This window comes from Chrysochloris asiatica, unplaced genomic scaffold, assembly GCF_000296735.1.
Source record: "Chrysochloris asiatica unplaced genomic scaffold, ChrAsi1.0 scaffold00006, whole genome shotgun sequence".
Taxonomy (NCBI): Eukaryota; Metazoa; Chordata; class Mammalia; order Afrosoricida; family Chrysochloridae; genus Chrysochloris; species Chrysochloris asiatica.
Genome location: NW_006408524.1, coordinates 23,556,311 through 23,562,840, shown reverse-complemented (window position 1 = coordinate 23,562,840; position 6,530 = coordinate 23,556,311).

Here is a 6,530-nt window from a genome sequence, read left to right as displayed (position 1 = left end):
GAATACAACCCTGTCTCACACCTTTCCCAATTTTAAAACATTCAGTGTTCCCATGTTCTGTTCGAACAACTGCTTCTTGGTCTAGGTACAGATTTCCAAATGGCCCTTGGCAGTAAAAGTGTTCCCACCCTGGCTCTAGCAGATAATATTGAGAGACTTTTCTTCTAGCTCAATAATTGACTTTCCATTGATTCAGTACTATTTCTGAAGTCTTAGTGTTAATATTGGGCTGTGGCACTGTGGGTTAATGCGCCAGACTGCAACGCCGTTTGAACTGCAGGGTAGGCGGTTCAAGCTCACCAGTCACTGCTAAGAAACCCTATACAGGGTCGGAGCTCTGGTAGCTTAGTGGTTTCGAATCGGGCTGCAAACCACAAGGTCAACAGTTCGAAACTACCAGCTACTCCACAGGAGAAAGATGAGGTGTTCTGTTCCCGTAAAGATTTACAGCCTCGGAAACCCTGTTCAGGGTCACTATGGGTCGGAACAGACTCGACAGCACTTAACAACAACATCATGGGTTGGCACTGACTTGAAGGCACTTTACAACAACAATTGCTGTTTTTGTGTGATTCCCATTTTTTCAATTACTTTGTTAGCTTGTTTCCTGAAATTTTCCATAGTTTTATCTATATTTTTCTTGATTTCATCTGTGTTTTTCTCAACCATTCTCTCAATTCATTGAAGTTGCTTAATTAGCATTTCTAAGAATACCTTATCAGGGAGTTTCTGACTCTGTAATTTGGTCACTTGTTTGAGGCACTCTGTCCTGTTTCTTTATGTATGCTGAAATTGTCTGTTTTCTCTGAGACACTGTAGTGTCCCATTTTTATTTAGTTGATGATTGTATATTGGTACATTCTCAGGCATTGACCACTTATCTCATGGTGGGTGTGGCAGAGACCAGAAGTGTGAACACAGTTAGTTTTCTGTTAACTGGTTGTATTGTATAGCTCAGGGCTGAATCACATGTCTCCAGAAGTAGGGGGACTATATCAGGTGCCTGATTCCAGGCAGAACAGAGTCTGCACAGGAAGGGAGTCATTGGCCACTGTGGGTGAGAGTGGGGACTGGCCATGACCTCGGCTCCCAGGAACATGGGAACAAAGGAGAATTATACTCTCTTGTCATCAACCTACAGCTTTCTCCTGTGCCCACAGGCTGCTGTATCCACACTGCTGGCAAAATCTCAAGATGGCCACGCCACATCACCCCAGCCCATAGTCCACCTGTTGCTCTTCCCTCTCACTGCTCCTGTTCAGTTTCTTCTTCCAGTAGGTGCTCAGTCCACCTCTTGGTCCTATCACTGAAGCTCAGGGTTCCAGGATTACCATCTATATCTTTTTCACTCAGTCTGCCCCACCTTTGTTGCAGAGGTTGGCTCAGTGTGTCTGCTTACTCTGTCTTCTTGCCCCACCTGTCTTCTCTAATTTCTTTTAAACATTCAGAACACAGGCCCAATTTTCTAGGCTACAGTATAAGCACTGGATTTCCAACCACAAGATTGGTGGTTCAAGTCCACTAACCCATCTTTGGAAGAAAGATGAAGCTTTCTACTCCCACAAAGATTCACAGCATCAGAAATCCTGTACAGAGTTTCTATGAGTTGGAACTGATTGGATGGCACTTAAGACCAATAATCTTAAAATTATTTGTAGCTTGCTTATTATTAAGCATCTGTACAGTATATGTTTAGTAAGCTGACCTGCATAAAAGCTACTGTTGTTGTGAAGTGCCGTCGAGTCGGTTCCAACCCATAGTGACCCTATATAGGCTTTCCAAGGAGCAGCTGGTAAGCTTGAACCATCGACACTGCAGTTCAAACAGCTTTGCAGTCTGGTGTATTAACCCACGGTGCCACACCAGGACTCCATAAAAGCTATTAGCTCTTGGAAATATGAGTATAATGATTGGCTGGCCCAAAGTCATAGACATAATTTTTGAGGCCAGTTGAAAATTTGGGCCCTCATTTACATGTTGGCACAGTAAACTAAAACCCGATCAATGCCCAAAGCATTATACGATTATCGTTTTATCTTAATACAAGGAAGAAACCAACAAAATATTCTTGTAAAAGACTATAATAATAAATCAAGGAACAGGAATGTTTCAGCCTTTATCTAGTTTGTGCTCAAGCATTTGTCTGTAGAAAGACTTTTCTCTTTGGTTTTCTAGCCATATGTAGAAAAATATATATACACCTAATAAATATATATGTGCCTTCTGGTGGGCCTGTTTTGTTACTGGGAGTGCAGACCACTCTTCTACTCTATAAGAGAGGGCTCTTGCCTTCTACTGATTAAGAACAGTTAGGTGAGGCAGAGTATCCATACAAGCAGAGGTTTATTCTAGGACTGAGACTTGCTGGCAGAGATGGGGAGGGCTTAATGCAATGCTTAACCCCGACTCCCCCAATAAAGGCTTTGCTGGAATTTAAAAGGTTTTGAGTAGGGAAGAGAACTCATGTTTATTCATATGGATAGGCAGGATTTTCCAGGAAATGGCCCACCTTGGAGGAGCCATGCTAATTGTGTGAGTGCACCATAATTCTTCAAGATGGATTCCACTGCAAAGGCCTCTGGTTTGTTGTTGTTGTTAGGTGCCATCGAGTCGGTACCGACTCAGCAACCAAAGGCTTCTGGTAGGAGCAGATAAAACTCATTATGGGGTATTGCACATGTGTGGTTCTTCAGCACTCCAGTTCCAGCCCATCCCAGAGGCTGGAGTTTCCTCTGCTCCCAAAGGAAAGGCCATCTTTCAAGGTGGGTAGAACCAGTCAGATAGTACAAGAAGGTAAAATGCAGAACTTTTGTGATGGTCTGTTTACAGTAAACAGACTGTAAAATGGGCGCGGTCTTGGGATTAATGCTTTCATCCAACAAAAGGCCCCAAAGGCTCCCTGTCTCAGGGAGATTTGAGAGGTCAAATAGCAGATGTTGGGGGTTGGGCCACATGAGGGTCTCAGCCGGACCATCATAGCTGCTCAGAACACTTCTCCCAGGGTGAGTGTAGGTGTGGGTGTGGGTGTGGGACTATGGACTACAGTTCCTAGAAATCATCCATCACTGAGAATCTACTCAATGAAAATTTACTGAGCATCTACTGTATATGTCCCAGGCACTGAGCCATGTCCTGGTAGAGTAGAGAATCAAAGAGACCTCCTGTGCCTGAGACAGTCATTACTTTCCTAGTAACTCTTTCCAAGAGCCCCCCTAGGCTCCCTGCTTTACTTTAACACAAATATTTGCAGGGTTGTTGAAGATAAGTCAAAAAGTATTGCTACAAATTAAGAAACTTTTATTAAACAAAAACATCAAAATGTGAAGCTATTATTTCTCAACATATCCTCCAGCTCTGGTAGCGTAGTGGTTACGAATCGGGCTGCAAACCGCAAGGTCAGCAGTTTGAAACTACCAGCTGCTCCGCGGGAGAAAGATGAGGCTTTCTGCTCCCGTTAAGATTTACAGCCTCGGAAACCCTGTACAGGGTCACTATGAGTCAGAACCAACTCCACGGCACATAACAACAACAACAACAACATCCTCCAGCTAGGTTGATATATTTCTGAAGGCAGCATTTCCATCTCTTTAAGGACATATTGTCAGGAGGGACCAGTCACTGGAGAGGGATATCATGTTTAGTAAGGTGGGGGTCAGAGAAAAAGAGGAAGACCCCCCAGTGAGATGGAATGGCAAAATGGCAGCATCAATGGGCTCAAGCATGGCAACAATTGTGAAGTTGGCCTGGAACCTGGCAGTGTTCTATTGTGCATAGGGTCGTTATGAGTTGGTACCGACTTGATGGCACCTAACAACAACAACCTTTCCCTGAAGAATTCTGTACTCTTTGATTTACAACACATCAAAACAGTTGTTTTGGCATCCTTGAGGGACTGAAATCAAGTCCCTCTTCATTGTTGAAGTTCTTCTAGAACAGCCCTCGCTACCCTCAAAGAATGAACAGGTGCATTGTCATGGTGAAAAAAAGTCCTTGATACAACTTTCCTGGCCCTTTTCTCACCAGTAGTTTTCAATTTCCTCCTTCATAATTAGACCCTTTGACTGTCTTTCAAGAAAATCTATCAAGACTACCTCTTAGGAATCCCCAAAAGCAGTTGTCATAGTCTTCTGAGCTGACCTCTCTAGGATGACCCAACAAATCCCCTGCAAGTCACTGCTTGGATTGGCCTTTTTTTGAAGGCAACCCAAGGAGACGAAGACAAATGTACTACTGAGAGAAACTGTCTACAGTTACCTACTAATGACAGAGACATGTTTAACATGTTTTGTTTGGAATAAGCCTGTGCATACTCATAAATAAACTGCAACCCTAGTAACAATGCTTTCTGATGTCCTTGTTCACAAGTATATATATTTAACCTAATGCTATTGCAAATAAGAACCTGAGAAATGTGGAGCTGATTAATTGGATTTTATAATATTTTTATGGACAAGTATTTAAAAATAAAATTTAAATATATGCAAAAACTCCCATTTAATTTACATTGGCAATGAAAATGCAATGGAATAAATATAGTTTCAGGATAAAATGCAAACAATTTTGTTACTAAAAGAACACTTAACTCAAAAGAACAAACACTTTTTTATGATTTCAATACTGGCATTCAAAATTCTATAGAACAGCTCAAATGTAATCCCCAAATCCAAGTGTTTAGATTGCAGATTTTAATGAGAGCCAGAATAAACATAAAGGTTTTATACTGTATTCTTTATCTAAAAGGCCTCTATGAAAGATGTGAGTTCAATCTTAGGAAAAAATTTAAGTGAGGGTTTTGGTAAGTTTTGTGTATAGCCAGAACTCAGAAGTTAATACTTTTCTCAGCAAAGTATTACTTAGTAAATCAAGATGGATATATTTAACTCTTTCCACAATATAGATTCACAGTAAACCACAATATAGATTCACAGTTATTGTCCACTTGATTTCCACTCATGGTGGCCCATGTGTTTCAGAATTATACTCCATAGGGCTTTTCAAGGGTTGTGATCTTTTTTCTGAGGCACCTTTGGGTGAATTTCAACTGTCAACCTTTTGGTTAGTGGCACTAGATGGTAAATGTCAGTATGTCAAAAGGTTCAGTTTAACAAGTAAGCAGATAAATGACCATTTGAACAAGATACTGTTTTTGTTCTCCACTAAATAAGTCTTCTTTGCCCCCAACCCTCTCCTCCAGAAAATACTAATACATAATTTTTATGAGGGTGGAAGTGTGGGAGAAAAACATTCCCTAACGGACTCCATGGCACATAACAACAACAACACCCTGTTCGTGGAATGTCTTTTTTCTCTAGAACGCTGTTGGGCAATGGATATAAAAAAATCTCAAACTTTTTCATATCCCTTTTACGGAGGAAATCTCTTTTAAGAAAACAGTGGGAGATATGCATAAATATTAATTTATTTATAAGTTATATATAAAAAGGAACAAATATCTAATACAAGCATCCCCCACTTTTCGAAAATTTGCTTTACACAACTTTTACGAAAGACCTACATTATTGTTAAGTGCCATCTGGTTCGTTCAGACTCATAGCAACCTTGTATACAGTTTCCAAAAGAGGCTGGTGAATCCATGCATGCAGTTAGGAGTCAGTACTGATCCTACAGCGCTGCACCAGGGCTCATTGGTGGTGATGGTGGTTAAGTCCCGTGGAGTCGGATCTAAACATTACCCTAGCCTCTATAGGGTTTCCGAGGCTTTAAGCTTCATCTTTCTCCTGCAGAGGCATTGGTAGATTCAAACTGCTGACCTTTAGGTTAGCAGCCCAATTCTTAACCCACTACTGACTAGGGATCCTTGTTGTTGTTAAGTGCAGTTAAGTCAGTTAGATTTTTATCTATCTTGTGTAGGGTTTTCCATCAGCAGCTGGTGGGTTTGAAACGCCAATCTAGTTGTTAGCTGTCTGGTGCTTATCCTACAGCACCACACCAGGGCACCTTGTTGTTGTTGTTGTTATGTGCTGTCGAGTCGGTTCCGACCCATAGCGACCCTGTACAGGGTTTCCGAGGGTGTAAATCTTTACGGGAGTAGAATGCCTCATCTTTCTCCCGTGGAGCAGCTGGTAGTTTCGAACCGCTGACCTTAAGGTTCGCAGCCCGATTCGTAACCACTACGCTACCAGCACCTTAGTACCTGTTTTTGCTATATTAAGAGGATTTTTCCTTTTATTTAAAAAAGTGGGGAGAGGGAAACAAGCGCAGTGATGTGTTTCTTTTTTATTATTTTTTAGCAGCATGACGTTAAAGAGGCAGCGCATGCCCCAGCTATGAGAGTGCTGTCTCCAAGCCTCTGTGGGAACTACACTCAGCATCTCGGTCTCCATCCGCCATAATTTTGAACTGTCTGTGAACACTATATGTTAGTGCTATTTTAGGTTTTATATAGTATTTAGTATGATTTGGCAGGTTATAATTTGGATCTAGAAGTGCTCATCAATTTTTCCCATATAAAATTTAACCATAAATTAATGTAATTGCTTCTTTATGCCATTTTGACTTAAGAAAGGTTT